Source organism: Lactuca virosa, chromosome 3, assembly GCF_052849685.1.
Source record: "Lactuca virosa cultivar CGN04683 chromosome 3, Lactuca_virosa_CGN04683_v6, whole genome shotgun sequence".
Classification (NCBI taxonomy): Eukaryota; Viridiplantae; Streptophyta; class Magnoliopsida; order Asterales; family Asteraceae; genus Lactuca; species Lactuca virosa.
In genome coordinates, this window is record NC_136428.1 from 384,624,893 (window position 1) to 384,640,351 (window position 15,459).

Below are 15,459 nucleotides of genomic sequence, written 5' to 3' on the forward strand. Positions count from 1 at the left end.
CTTCATCCAGACAGGTGGACTCGCCGAGTCCATGCATCGACTCGCCGAGTTCACCGCTCAAATCGCGTGTCCACCCTGCTGCTACTCAGCGAGTCGGGACGTAGACTCGCCGAGTTCGTGGCAAAATTAAAATAGAAACTTAAATAAAATCATACCATGAACCCGGTGTTACATTCCTTGCCCAATTCACTCTTCTCTTTCACTTTTACTCCCCGTTTAGCATCCTGAGACGATCCCGACTTCCCGGTTTCATACCTCAGTCCCGACGAAGGTCCGAAGCTCCGAAATTCCCGAGAATTACACCACTTTCCGGTCGAGGTGCCGCCCGAGAAAAACTCGTTTCCTTCAAATCACCACACTTTCCAAGTGAGTTCATACCCCTTACTTTCACGTCTTTTTCATGTTTTAGGGGGGAAATACAAGTGAAACACGAGATAAACTCACATCTAAAATACGCATCGTTAGATATGTTTTCAAATACTTCATCTTCATTTTGTTTATAAATGATAAACAATATTTCTACGAATGTTACTCCTTACATGCAAAGTTGGTATTACACCGAGCTCTTATCCTCAAATGAAACACACTTTCGAAAAACTATAATGGGTATAGTTTACGAGTTATTCATAACATCTTTACATAAACACTGAAAAAGGAACTATTTTCATAAAGACTTTTCATTCCGTAAATCTTTTGATACTATGTTTTGTGAGACACTCATCTTCAACGTACTTTCGAGTATGCATTTCAAGTCCTGTATTATAAACCATAATCTCTTGGAGGGAGAGCGTGATACTTGTGTATAGATCTATATGGGATTGACAATCCCGCACCTAAACTTTTAGCTACAGTTAGACCGGCAGGTCTAGGGTGTCAAACGTCATAACACTACAACGCCTAAAGAACGTTGTTACTGGCAGTCTGGGTCAATAGCATGGTTATAAAACTCACACGGAAGTATTAAAATAAGTTCGATTTATGAGACTCTTGAATGCATTCAGTAAATACATTATTTGAGTATAAATACACTTTCACCATTTTGAGCACGAAAGATACTATTGCACTCCAGCCTTTGGAACTTTTTCAAACTATATGTAGAAAATATTGGATTTTCTGGAAAACACGTTCAGTTATTTTTAGTAAAGGACATACAAATTTCAGTACAAAAACGCTTATGAACTCACCAACTTAATTGTTGACACTTTTTCAAAACTACTTGTATTTCTCAGGGAATCAGTAATACAGGTAACCATCAGCTTTTGGAGAAGGAACGCTAAGGCGTCTATAATCAAAACATTTTAAATCATCATATTTGTAATATTCTTTTGAAACTTGTATTACATGCAACAATGTAAGTTTTTATTATATTTATGATGGTTGTGTTTACTTTCTTTACAATATTCAACTGTTATGATACTACGTGAAGTCACCCACCCCCCCGAATGTTTCCGCCATTCTGGTTTGGGGGTGTGACAGTATTTATGTTCAGATCTACTTTATCTCTCTAGAAATCATCTCAGATCTGTTTTCTCTCTCTAGAAACCATCTCAGATCTGTTTTCTCTCTCTAGAATTCTTATCAGATCTACTTTCTCTCTCTTCAAGTTATGTCACTTGTTGAAGATCTAATGGATGAAACGAATTAATTGTTTGACTCCATTTTAGAACTTGGATTAAAGGTTACTAAACCAATCTATGGTGTTAACAAAGTGACTACGTTTCAAATTAGTTGTCAATATATGTTGAAGGATGTTACTGAGTTGTATAATCTTATTGTTGATAAGAAAATATATGAATACTCATGTGTTAATAACGGTGAGTTAAAAAAGAATAAGAGAATAGTAGAACAATTTCGTATTATTCATAGTCATCTAGATCGAGAAAATAAACAACAGATTTTAGAGATGATAAGAGCTGAAAAGAAAAAGGAAGATGCTCTTGATGTTCTTGGTGTTCTTGGTGAAGTTCATAATGTTGTTCATGTTTCTGAAGAAAAGATTACTCCAGATGTTCTTGTTGAGGGGGAGTCAAGTGCTTCACGTTTTTAAGAAGTTCTACAATTCGAATCTAGATATTCTAAAAACGAATCTCGTTGCAAAAATTTAGAAGTAGTGAATGTGAAGAAGTTTTGTTCAATTGGAACTCAAACAGATGAGTTTTTATGTTCTGATGATGTTTTTGAAGGATTGGTACCTTATAGAAAGCCAATAATTCAAGATGTTCAGATTTACCAAACTCCCAAGGATTGTGTTCAAAAGTTTTCAAATGTTCAGATTCAGAAAGATGAAGAAGTTGTTCATATCTGAAATTCGTTTCTAAAGCCTAGAAATCAGAAAAGAAAGAAAAAGATGAAGAGGAAGAAGAAGAAGAAGAAGAACAAGAAGAAGAAGAACAAGAGTAAAATGAAGAAGGTTTGGATGCCCAATGTATAAGTACCTAATGCATGTGAAAAGTTTCAGAAAGCTGAAGTCTAGAATGTTCAAAGAAAATTCAATTTTTCTTCAGATGAATATGTTAGAAGTTGGAGAAAAGAGAAAAGAGAATTTGGTTGGTTTAATGAAATTTATGGAAATTTTTGTTTTCCAACTAAAAAGCAGGTATTATTTTCAAAAGATGATCGTTTCTCTTCAAATAAATGGGTGTGCAAGAAACCAACTTCAATGTTGAATTTTAAATGGGTACCAAAGGTGTCATAAAAAGTTGTCTTTTATAAAAAAAAGGGACAAAATCTGGTGAAATCTGGTGAAGATTCAGTAAAAGATATGAAATTATGTTGAAAAATCAATTTTTATTGATTTTTAATGGTTGGTAATGACAAAAATGTGAAAAGTTGAAAAAGTGGGTGAAAAAGGACATTTTCTGCAAAAAGAAGGCTGCCATCTGACACTTTTCAGCAAAAGGGATGCAAGCCGTCAGTTCACTGTAACAGGAGGGTCAAATTTGGTTTTATGGAAAAATAGGGGTTAGATTCGGAGTTATTGACAAAAAGAGGTTGTTTTCGGAATTTGGGCGAAATCTGCCATTTCCTTCAATCTTTAAGGGTTACTTTCGGAGTTAACATACAATTGATGGTGTCGGAACCGGTGTGTATCAGGGTCACCTGTAAACGAAGGTTCGGAGCTTCAAAGCTGAAATTGGGGTTCTAATCTCAAAATTGAATTCAGAACGAAAGCGATTGGAATTAATTTTTCTCACCGCCAAGCGTTCAGAATTCACTGTTCATCTTCGAGCGTTCGCAACCGTTCGTAGTTCTGTCGTTCGCAGTTCTAGGCTCGGAGTGATTCGCTACTACAAGACTTTCGGAGTTTATGAATTCGGAGGTTGAAATCGTTCGGAGTTCTGAAACTCGAAATCGCATTATGGTTTTGATGGTCCACTGTGTTCATACACCGAATTCTCGGAATCTCTCTCGGAATCGGAATTTACAGTTAATCCGAACGAAACTGTAATTGATTCGAAATTGAAATTATTCTAAGATCGAGATTGACGTTCGGAGTTTACTGGAGTCGGAAGTAAAAAAAAATGGAATTGGAAGTTGCATTCTTTCGTTGTTAACTGGTCTCGATAATCTGATTCGATGCTGTTATTGGTATCACGAATCGGAGTTATAAATTGAATCGTAGAGGTATGCAGTCGATCGGAGGCATTTGATTTCTTCAAATCTGATTTTGACTTTTGAAAGTCAAATAATGTGTTCGCATGTGATTAAATGAAGAAGACGCTTCAATTTACATCTTCAGTCCCCAAATGTTTGCAAACTTTATAGTTTTAACCCCCTTGGAAGATGTTATTTGTTTCAGCGTTACAATGAAGAAGATGGGTTATATTTTCAACTTCTGTTCCCTGACTTTCAGAACTTCACAGATTTAACCCCATATCCAAAATTCTTTTAAAATTTTATGGGTTTTTCCATTTTTACCTCTTCTTACAAAAATATTTTCACTTATTATCCTTTTCTTTGGTCTTATTCTTTTCAAACCCTTCTAAATAATTGCTTCTTATTCTATTCTTTTTGTCTAATATTTAAAAATCGAAAAATACAAAAAGAATTTTTTTTATTTTTTCGGTTTTAATTTTTGAGAATTGGGTATATTCTAAAAGGATTTAGTTCATCTAAGGGGGAGTTCGCATTTAGAAGATGATATTTGTTTCTCTCGCTTTGATGACCCTGTGTGTTGACGAGTCTCACAATTTAGGGGAGAAATGCCAAGAAAATCGAAAATCATGATCTTCATCAGTTTCAACATCCAGGGGGAGATTGTTGAGTATTTGAGATATTGGAACTGATTTGGCATGTTTGGTTATTTAGGGAAGCCTTTTTAGAGTTAATTGCTTTATGATTCCCTACGGTGCCTTTACAATAGAAGTTCTTCATCGAGCTCTTCTAAGGCATTGGTTTCATATTTTTGGTTTCATATTTTATGTTCCCTATAAATAATCATTAGGTTAGATTTTGAAAAAAAGCTTTTTCCTGATTAGGGTTTTATTTGTACGTTCAGATCCATATCAATATACACAAAACCTTTATCAAATTACTTGCATATTATGGTAAGCTTTTTCCTGATTAGGGTTTTCTTTGTACGTTCAGATCCATATCAATATACGCAAAACCTTTATCAGAGTACTTGCATATTATGGTGATTGATTCTTGATTGTTATTGATTTTTCGCATTCATCATCTCGGGTTTATTCCCAACACTATTATATTTGTTATGTGAAGTATTTTTGTTTCTATAATAAGTCATTTGTTTATCATATTCAAGTCAATAATTTTATTTCAACCCTAATTATATAGATGACTAATTTTTGGATTATAATTATCATATGGATTTCTCGATTTCCCTTTACAAGTAACTAAAATTACCCTTTCCCCATAACCATTCTAATTTTGTTCTGACTATCATATATATCCTCTTTCAATTTGACACGAAACCCATAGTGAAATCAACGATTTAATGTTGATAGGCCTCAAGAATGTATCTCATTTGTTTTCATCTTCTATATCTGTTATTTCATATTGACTCATGATTTGATGCTTTTTTCTCATTATCTATTGGAAATTCATATTATCATCTACTACAACATTCTAAGTTCATTAGCATATCTATAACTTTATTGTGATATGTTTGGTATTTGAACCTCACCTTTAACATGAATTAAAAAGTTGTTTATTGGTTGTTATAAGTATGTCTTTAAGTTTGTTTAGTAGGAAAGATAAATGGGTTTGTACTTATCATAAACTTCCATTTTGATTTTTTCAATGTTTATATTGATAAAGAAGGATATGATCTAATGTTGATGATGTTTTGATGCAGGTTTGATTTTGAGTTTGATTGTTTGGGTTATATTCTTCAGATCATGTTTTAAGATATGTTGATGGCTATAACCTACCACATTGAAACAAGATGTTGTGGGACTAAAAGAAGCAATTAAAGTTGCACATGATAATTATGTGTTAATATTCAATGAAGTTCAAAAAGCCTAGAAAGTTTATTTTTCACTACAGTCAAGTTTGAATGTTTATGACTTTTAAAAACTGTATTTTCATTTTTAATTATCTATAAAGTTTCTCATTTTGCTAATATTTTCCTTTACTGATTTGATACATGCATATAATATTATTCTTGCTGAAAAGCATAAAACAAAGAAGGATGAGAATATTGATATGAAAATTCAACCTACAAATGTTTCCATGAAACATGAAGAAGAACTTCAGAAACATGATTCCCTAACTGAGGTAACCTAAACACATTTAGTAATAAAATTAAAACTAAAAAATCCAATGGGTTGATGCTTTTTTAGAGTTGCATGAAGAAAATGAGAAGCTATGTGTGCGATTGACATAGTAGGTAACTTCACTGGGAAGTCAGGTGGCATTAGGCACACCACCCAAAATTTAAAAACCAGGTCGATGACATTGGAAGGTGAAATATTTATAGTTTCAAGATTTTTCTTTTCATTAACTAATTTTGAACACAATTTTCATTTAATGTAACTTACGAGAATAACATTAATAATATGAAATCATACAACAAATATTGTCCTTTCTCTCCTAAACAACCTAATGGCACACTAGCATTGGTGACAACTCGTCAAGATAAGATAAAGTCAACCCCACTAGGGGAGTATCTCACATATGCTTTGAATGAGTTTGACCTAGAACAATATGATACCCTTCATGCTATTTCTAATGGAGCAAACAAGCTACTAATGCTGGTATAATTCTCTTGTTTTTGGATTTTGAAATAATTTCTTGAATAAATTACATTTTTGGTCCATGCATATGGGTAAATTTGGTCCAAAAAACTTTTCTCTTGTAAAATTTTTCCATATTTGAGGTTCTTCTAACATTTTTGGTCACTTTTTAATTTAGAATGACTAATTTTAGTCCTTGAGTATAGATTATTTTTATAATTTTAGTCCCAGTATGTCTTTTAATACCCTTTATGTAGAACTTACTGGATAACTTATTGTACTTTCCATGAACTTATTTTATTTTCCATGAAATTTTACTGTTAAGTTATTGTATGTTTTTTATGCAGGAAGCATTCCAATATCTTCTTAGAAAGTAGGAAGGTGATCGATCCATGTGGGAATATCATTTTGCTATAGCTGTTGTCACTATCACATTCTTGCCTATTCAAATTCCAGATCTTGAAGTAGGTTCCATAAATATAATAAATTGAAAATTTTGTATTCTAACAGATAATGAGTTACCATTTGACATCCTGTATTGCATTGTGTTCAAGTTAATGGATCATAATTATGCTTTTTTTTATTAATATATCAACAACAATATATTATTATCTAACTAGAAGAAGAACCAATGTTCCGCATGGGTCAGAGTGTATTTTTTGGAAAACTTTTCACATTTAGTCGTCTAGTAATAAGATTTTTAGAAAGTATATAGGAAGTAGAATGTTATAATAAACAAAAAATAGAAACTGGAATGCTATTTTTTGGACATTAAAGTTAACCATGAAGTCAAATAGGAGACTTCTACCTTTACTATACCAACTACAAAACCTTCTATAATGCAACATCAACATCTTATGGAGCTATCAACATGAAGGGTGTTGTCCTGCTGTCTTGGTAGATGAAATTACAAAAGATGATTCATCCCTTCACATGGTGGTTTATCTATAAACAATGTTAAAGTTATTGTTTCAACTGAGAAATCAACATAATCTTGATAGAAGGGTAAAATGGTCATTTGCTGACAGCATAAATCCACTTCCCAAAATACCATTTACCAATGAGGTTATTGAAATGAAGGAGATTGTGATCACATGTAGTTCTGATTAGATCAATTTTAGGAATGTGCTTTGGTTTATTTGTGTGTTACAACATCCTACTTCTATTTCTTTATGTTATATCAATCTACTTTCAATTTCTTCTCTTATTAGGACATTATACTCTAAAAATATAGCAAATTAGGCAGTGAAATTTGCTTTTAATTTGGATGCCATTGTTATAATTTGGTAAAATTTTGAAAATATAATGATGCTATAATGGACATATCAATGAAAATATGTTGCTATTTCTTTCATTAAACCTAAAACAAACAAACGACATAAATTCAGTTATATCATAGAAAAAAAATTGCAAGACGATACCTCCTTAGAAGTATAAGGTAGAAGGATACATCTTTCACGTGTTTGTTGAATGATTCATCAAGTGCAAATGAGAGGTTTACTCGGCTTGAAGAAGAGGTTCAATGCTATTACATAATCTTTTCATTTTTTTCGTTTAATTTACTTGTATTGAGCTTTCACAGTGTGACAAACCTTGAATCGAATATATCATGGCCTGCCCTTTCATCTTCTTGTCGAGCCTTTTCATTACACATCCTACCTTTCATAAAATTTTATAAATTCAATGTTTAGATAGGCAAACTCTTGATTTTTACACAAAAGTTTCCTTACATCCATTTTAGTTAATCTCCAAGTTAGTTTTTTGAGATCTGGAATCATAAAGGTTGTAGAAACTTTCTATAATTTCGTTTAAACTAAGTTACATGGATTTCTATTACATTATCTGAGAGATATGTTGCATATTCTTGTTTTCAACTTGCATATGTAGTTGCAGTTGCAACCTTCACAATAGAGTGTTTATGTTAAGTAAAACCAAAATAATCAAAAACATACAAGGTGATGCACAAAAAAAATTCCATAAATAGATAGACTGACAGACAAATCAAGTCATGGAAGTGTACCATATACGAAGTATCATATCTGCCAAATTTATTATCTTAACGTCAATTTATTATCGATTTTTTATATTATCTGAGATTATTATAGTGTAAAATTGGTTTTCTCTTAATGCGTTTAGTAGATTTGTTTATTTTTATTAAAATATTACCAAATTATTAATTATGTAATATGAAGAATAATGTTGCATGCATTCATTACTTCTTGATTAACACAAAAATAATATAAACTTTTATTTTAATAAATAGCTTACCAAAAAAGTCTATATTACCAACTGAATAAGGTTTACGTGTATAAAATAGTTTATAACGACGACAAAATAAAGTTGGAGTTGGTAGGAGAAAATGGTGGATTTGTGGAAGTTACCTGCAACCTTAATACAAAGGAAATATCATTTTGTTTAAGGTGTTCCTCACATGTTATAAATGACATAGTTTTAGATAAATATGTTTGATTTCAGCAAAAGTGAAAAGCCTTTTTAACACATATACCTCTCCAAGATGTATTTCATTCAGTTCAGTCATTGATGGTGTCCTCTCGATAGTGTGAACCTGAAATTAAATGCAGCAAACAACATTAAATCACATAAATTGACTGGGATATAACAAAAAAATGGTTTGATTATAAAATTATTCAGCCTAACCTACAAGAAAGCAGAATGAAGGGAGATCTTTACAACAATTCACTTTCAAACCATTTAAATATTATCCAATTATAATGAACATTTTACCATTTTTTGCTCCTGTATGGTTTCAAACATACGAACAACAGGCTATATGAAGAAAAGAGGCAAACCATATAATCATAGTTCCAAATAACGTACTTGTATTTATTGCATTATTATAGTAGATCAACATTTGTTCACCTTGCTCACAGCACAACAAGATATCCATCTATTGAAACATCCAAATAGACAAAAGGGTTCTTCTTGCTCATTTTCTTTGTATTTGGGACTAGTGTGACAACCCGAAAATTTTTGCCTTGTAAAGTCAGTACAATCAACCTTAAGTCAGACTCGCTCCTGCTATCTTTTAGCACTGTTTAGAGGCTGTTTGAGTGTTCTAAGCCTAGTACATTCAAGGAATGAGTGTTAGGAAGTACTTGCTAGAGTCACTGTACAACATTCAAGCCTTAAACACCACCAAAAGGAGTTCACGGCCATAACACATGAGTTTACGGCTGTAAACTCATGGTTGGCCGTAAACTCCCCCCTTAAGTCTCATTTCCTTCACTTTTCTTTCATTCTTACACTTTCAACTCAAGAAACTTCCATTCTCTCTCAAGTATCATCGAGCCTTTCACCTTGATCTTCAAATATGTAAGTGAATTCTTCCTTTGTTTAGTTGATTCACTCATTAATATAGTATCACTCCATGATTTCATCCATGAAATCATCCCTTTTTGGTTAGATCACCAAGAACACCAAGAACACACACTTGTTCTTGGTGGCCGAAAACTCCTCAAAATCCCTCAAAACTGTGAGTATTCCATCTATCATCTATTTAGACATGTTAAACACTAGATCATAGTCTTGAAACAACCACCTTAGCATAAACATCAAGAGTTTACGGCCATGGAATCTCCCTTGGCCATAAACCCTTGTTTTGGTCATGTCTTGAACCTTAAACACTTCTAGACACTTGCTATCCGTTAGAACACTTGAACCTTTGAAACCCCTATGATTTAAGACCCAAAATGACACCATTTGGAGTGTTTACGGCCGTACACTCTTGGTGTGGCCGTAAACACCTCAAAACCCTCCAAAAGGTTAGTTTTGCTCATCCTCTTGTTGAGCCATAGTCCCACAAGCTTCCCTATCATTCAATCACCCTTTTGTGCACATTTTACCATGAGTTTACGGCCGTAAACTCCATGGCCGTAAAACCATGGTCGTAAGCACCAGTTGGTGGCCATAAACATCCCTTTGATGAATCACATGTGATTCTAACACTTAGTCCAAGTCCTAAGGGTGTTTCCTAGCATGTTAGTTGCTTTAAACACTATATTCATGCCAATATATGCCATTATATGTCATTAGGACTCGTTTGTGTCTCGGGAATTCATTCGTGGAACTTCTCATCCTTACGCGCTTATTCGTTTAAATCACCCACATAAGGTGAGTTCATACCCCTATAATCTATCTTTAAAACTGTTTTAAATGATTTTAAGGGGGGGGGGGGGAATACAAGTTGAACACAATGATAATTGTATAAACGTTTATTTTAAACATCTTTCAAAGGATTGCTTATGTTTTTATAAGTGATCAAAACATTTCAAAAACTCTTTTTAAGTTATGTTACTTTATAGTTTATAAAACTCCGTTTTTAAAGTACAACCATAACTTAGTGGATAAATGAGTCTTTTCAATAACAGTTCAAGTAAACATACTAGTAAACTATAATAGGTATAGTTTAGGGGTTCAGTTCATACTAGATACTAGAACATACTATAAAAAGAAACAGGGAGGAAGATACAATACAAGATAACAGAAAGAACATACTATGATACTATAACAGAAAGAACATACTAAATGCTATAGCAGAAGAACAATACAGGATCTAATTATACCAATAATCACTAACTCATTGTTCTAAACAAAAGGTGATAGTAAATTGGGTATACATGATCATATAACTTTAAAGTGAATTTACGCGGCCTAGTAATTTGTTTGCGGAAGTCGCGTTTGGTTTCCAGAATCTCTTGCAGGGAGAGCGTATAGTATGGGTACTATTCATCACATTATGACCTTAATAAAACAAACTTGTTTTAAGGTAATTCAGTAGTTCAGGATGTCATTTCAAATGACAACTGTGTACTTACATTTTTCCATTACTTTCATATTGTGACAGTTCCACTTGAAAGTTAATGCAAGCTATTTTCGAGTTAATATAGTTATAAACTAGGGAAAACTTTCATCTTTTCAAACTACAAACAGAACAGTCGAGTGATGCTAACTTTATGATTCCTTAGTGTATACATCAGGGATATATATTAATCGGATCCGACATGTAGTAGGATGTGTGCTTTCCGCTTCATTTCCTGTTCCTTGTTTGGTTGTGGGCTTAGAGCAGATTCACCCAGCCTACTCTTTATTCGATCTTAGCTATTTATATATTCCATATACACCAAGTAATCATAAGGGGTACCAGGTATGGGCCAGGTCATAGGACACTAATTCAATGCATCGTTTTCTAGTACAAAAGATACTTTTCAAATAGAACATTTGGTAGACAAAACTAGAAACTTACCAGTAAACAGTTTAATCCATTTTATTAAACCAATATAACTTAAAGGACCTTAGGTGGTTAATTCTATAATACCTTAGTTTATACATCGGGGTTATATATAATTAATACCCGATAGGTAGTTGGATGTGTGCTTTCCGCCTTACTTCCTGTTCCTTGTTTGGTTGTGGGCTTAGGGCAGATTCACACCACTTACTATCTATTCGATATTAGATTATATATAGCTAGTATAAACTAAGTGATTATAAAAGGAACCATTGTGGTTACCATTTTTACTAAAAGAAATAAGGGTTGTCATAAAGAATGTTTTCATCAAATATAAAGGAACTATTGCAGTTAACTCCGTGAGTACCAAGTGAATACACCAGGGTTATATACAACGATGATCTAACAACCAATGGGATGTGTGACTTCCGCCTCATTTCCTGTTCCTTGTTTGGTTGTGGGCTTAGGGCAGATTCACACAACCGATTGTTTATTTACTCTGGGTTTTATATAACTTGTATCCATTTAGTACTCATAGAAAGGATTGTAGAGTCATTTTTACTTATCTTTCATCAAAGCAGGAAATATAGGATTTTCTGGAGGAACATGCGAACTTTTTTAAAAAGAACTTACAACTTACTTACATCACTAAAATCTTATGAACTCACCAGCTTAAATGTTGATCTACTCTTTCAAAATAACTTGTATTCTCAGGAGACCAGTAGACAGGTACGCGCACCGGGATTCAGAAGCTAGAGCATAATAGCTTCATGTCTTGTTTTGTTATTTACATATGTAGTCTATGTTTTGTGATCCACATACTTTGTAAACACTTTCTTTCTAATGAAATGGTTGTTTATTACTTTGATTACTATGATGCATGTCTTGTGATACTAAACATGACGTCCTCCGCCCTCGTACGTTTCCGCTGTTCCGGTTTTGGGGTGTGACAGATTGGTATCAGAGCATTGTTTGTAGTGAACTAGTATATCAACCGATAAAAAGATATACAACTATAAATACAATGGGGCCGAAGTGCTCTGGGTAATAATATATTTTAAATATATAACAATACCTTATAAAAGTATACATACGTGCTTATACATATATACATACTAGAACAAGTATCACAAGAAGAACAGAACATAAGTATTTAAAGGTTGAACATTGCGGTCAAACCTGGACAGTTATGTAATCATAGCTAGGATCAATATAGTCTGATCAACTATATTCATTTGAGATGTGACCGACATGTTTTTGGGAGTGATGTGGTGTTGCAACAGTCTTAAAACTTACCTAACTCTATTCAAGGGATTACTAGATCAGTACACAAAGTTAGAATACTATGGGAGTATTTTATGATACTATAGCATGATAACAAGTTTAAAACATACCAAGTTCATTACATTAAAATACTATAGGTGTATTTTAGGCACTATAAATAACTTATGTGATACCTTAAAATACCCTTACGGATAGATCTATAATTTCAGAGTCTATACTTTCAAGGTTTTATATAATTGAGATTTTATAGACTTAGAATTTGTGATCTACGCTTTACTACCTGTTCCTTGTTTGGTTGTGGTTTTGGAGTAGGATCACTCATTCGAAGGTCTATTTAATCTTAAATTATATACAACTTGTATACATTGTGTAATTATAGGAGGACTCTGTAAGGATCACCCCATAATGTTTCACTTAAATCTCATAGATTCTTTAGACACTTCCAATCTCGGACGACAAACCCAGATAGAGGTAACTACTTCCTCATAGCAGTCAACAGAAGAGTCAAGGAGGAACAAGAGCAAGTTCATGAGAAGTTTTCAAAGAAGGATCAGCCGAAGTAACCAAAACGTCTTATTCATCACACTAATAAATAATAATCTTGTTTAACTTAATTAGTTCATGGAGACACTGCTCATACTATGTGTTAGGATTGTTTTCTTTTCGTGCAGCTGGTAACAGTTATTCAAGTCACAGAGATTCATTCGAGGATAGCCACTTCTGATTCATAAAGTTTATTTGTATAAACTTCCTTTTATGAATTGTTTCCAGAACCCTGTGAAAGTCCGAACCAATTACATTCAGAACTAGGATAACCTTAGTCTTTCAGCTTTCGGCTTATATCCACTGCTATAGACTTATTTCCATCTCATCTTTGTATTATTTTTTTAGAAAAGATGCCTCCTCGTAGATCAAACAAACGCACTACTCCGATAACTCCAACTCAAACTCCACCACCTCCTCCTCAGTTTAATCCTGCTGCTCTCCAAGCAACGATATCAGCTGCTGTGGCAGCTGCTCTATCTCACATCAGCGAAAGTGGTACCTACGGGACTGGTAGCGGTACCCACTTAACAAACCCAGGAGTTACTCACGGACACCCAAGGGAGTGTTCGTACAAAGACTTCAGGAACTGCAAACCCAAATGCTTTAATGGAAATGGAGGAGTCGTCGCTCTGATGCGATGGTTCGTGAAAACATATTCGGTCTTCGCAATCTGTTCGTGCCCAGAAGGAAGCAAAGTGAAGTTTGTTACCTGCACCTTCTCCGACAGAGCTCTGACATGGTGGAATAGCCATGTTAAGTCTCTGACCCTATCAGTGGCTAACTCAATAGGTTGGGAGAACCTAAAAGATATGATGTCGGAAGAATACTGCCCGAGGGGAGAAGTTCAAAAGCTGGAACAAGAGCTATGGGAGCACACTATGGTCGGCTTGGACATAGTGACCTACACTGACAGGTTTAACGACCTGGTAGCACTGTGTCCAAGGATGGTTAACACGGAAAGTAAGAAGATAGAAAGGTACATCTGGGGTTTATCTACCCCGATTCAAGGAGATGTGTTGTCTTCTAGACCAACTACGTTCGATAGCGCCAAGCGCCTGGCCCAACGACTCATTGACCATGGAGTCCGCCATGGCGTGGTGGTCCCCGTTCCCGATCCATCTAAGAGAGGGGACAATAAATAAAATTTGGGGAAAAAGAGGAAGGAGCGAACCACACAGGAAACCTTGTAGGAGCAACAAAAGGGTTCTATATACGCCGCCACAATGCCTACCGCTCCAGCACCTACCAGTCGATATGCTGGAACTCTCCCGAAGTGTGGAAAGTGAAACTATCACCACACCAGTGTATGACGGGAAATGCAGTGCCTGAACTGCCACAGAAAGGGACACACAGTCCGTTTCTGCAGGGCACCGGCTCAACCGATCTCCCAAGTCCCCGGTGTTGAAGAAAACCAAGCCTGTTATGGCTGTGGTGAGATTGTTCACTATAGAAGGGACTGCCCGATAACAAAGAACTCAGGAGCGGATGGACGAATTCTGATGATCACCGCAGGAGAATCTACCCCGGACTCGCCAGCGAGCAGCAGTACGTTTTCGAAATAAGAATTACTTTAAAAATTAATTTATATTTATATAAGATTAAAACTTGGGGAAAACATTTAAAAGTAATTGTAAATAACTCACTTTTCGGAACAAGTCACAGTATTCAAGAGAACTAAAAGATCCGTTCAGAGAAGCTATGATGGCTTAATATGTACATCAGGGTTGTGCATAGCTAAGATTTTGCAGACTTAGAGTGAGTGATTCCGCCTTAATTCCTGTTCCTTGTTTGGTTGTGGATTTGGAGCAAAGTTACTCAGTCGACTGTCTTATTCATCTTATTTATTCATAACTTGTATATTCCAGGCGATCATAGTGGTACCAAGGAGGATCATAGTATAAAGTATCGACACTAGTTATCAAAACACTTGCATTGTATGTGCTCGCTCATCGCGGTACGATACGTAGAAGTGTTAACATCAAGGGGAAAACAGAAAACACTAGAACATTTACACAGAGTACATTGTCGAACACTCTATGGATACATCATCGTATAACAAACATTTCTTTCAAATTGGCCAAACTTTTGTTCAGTAAAGAGTCCGTTGCTATCATTCGTCATGAGTTGGCGTAGTCCTCACCATACTAAGTTCATATGTTTCCAACGCCTCGACCGTCAAATTCACGAAAC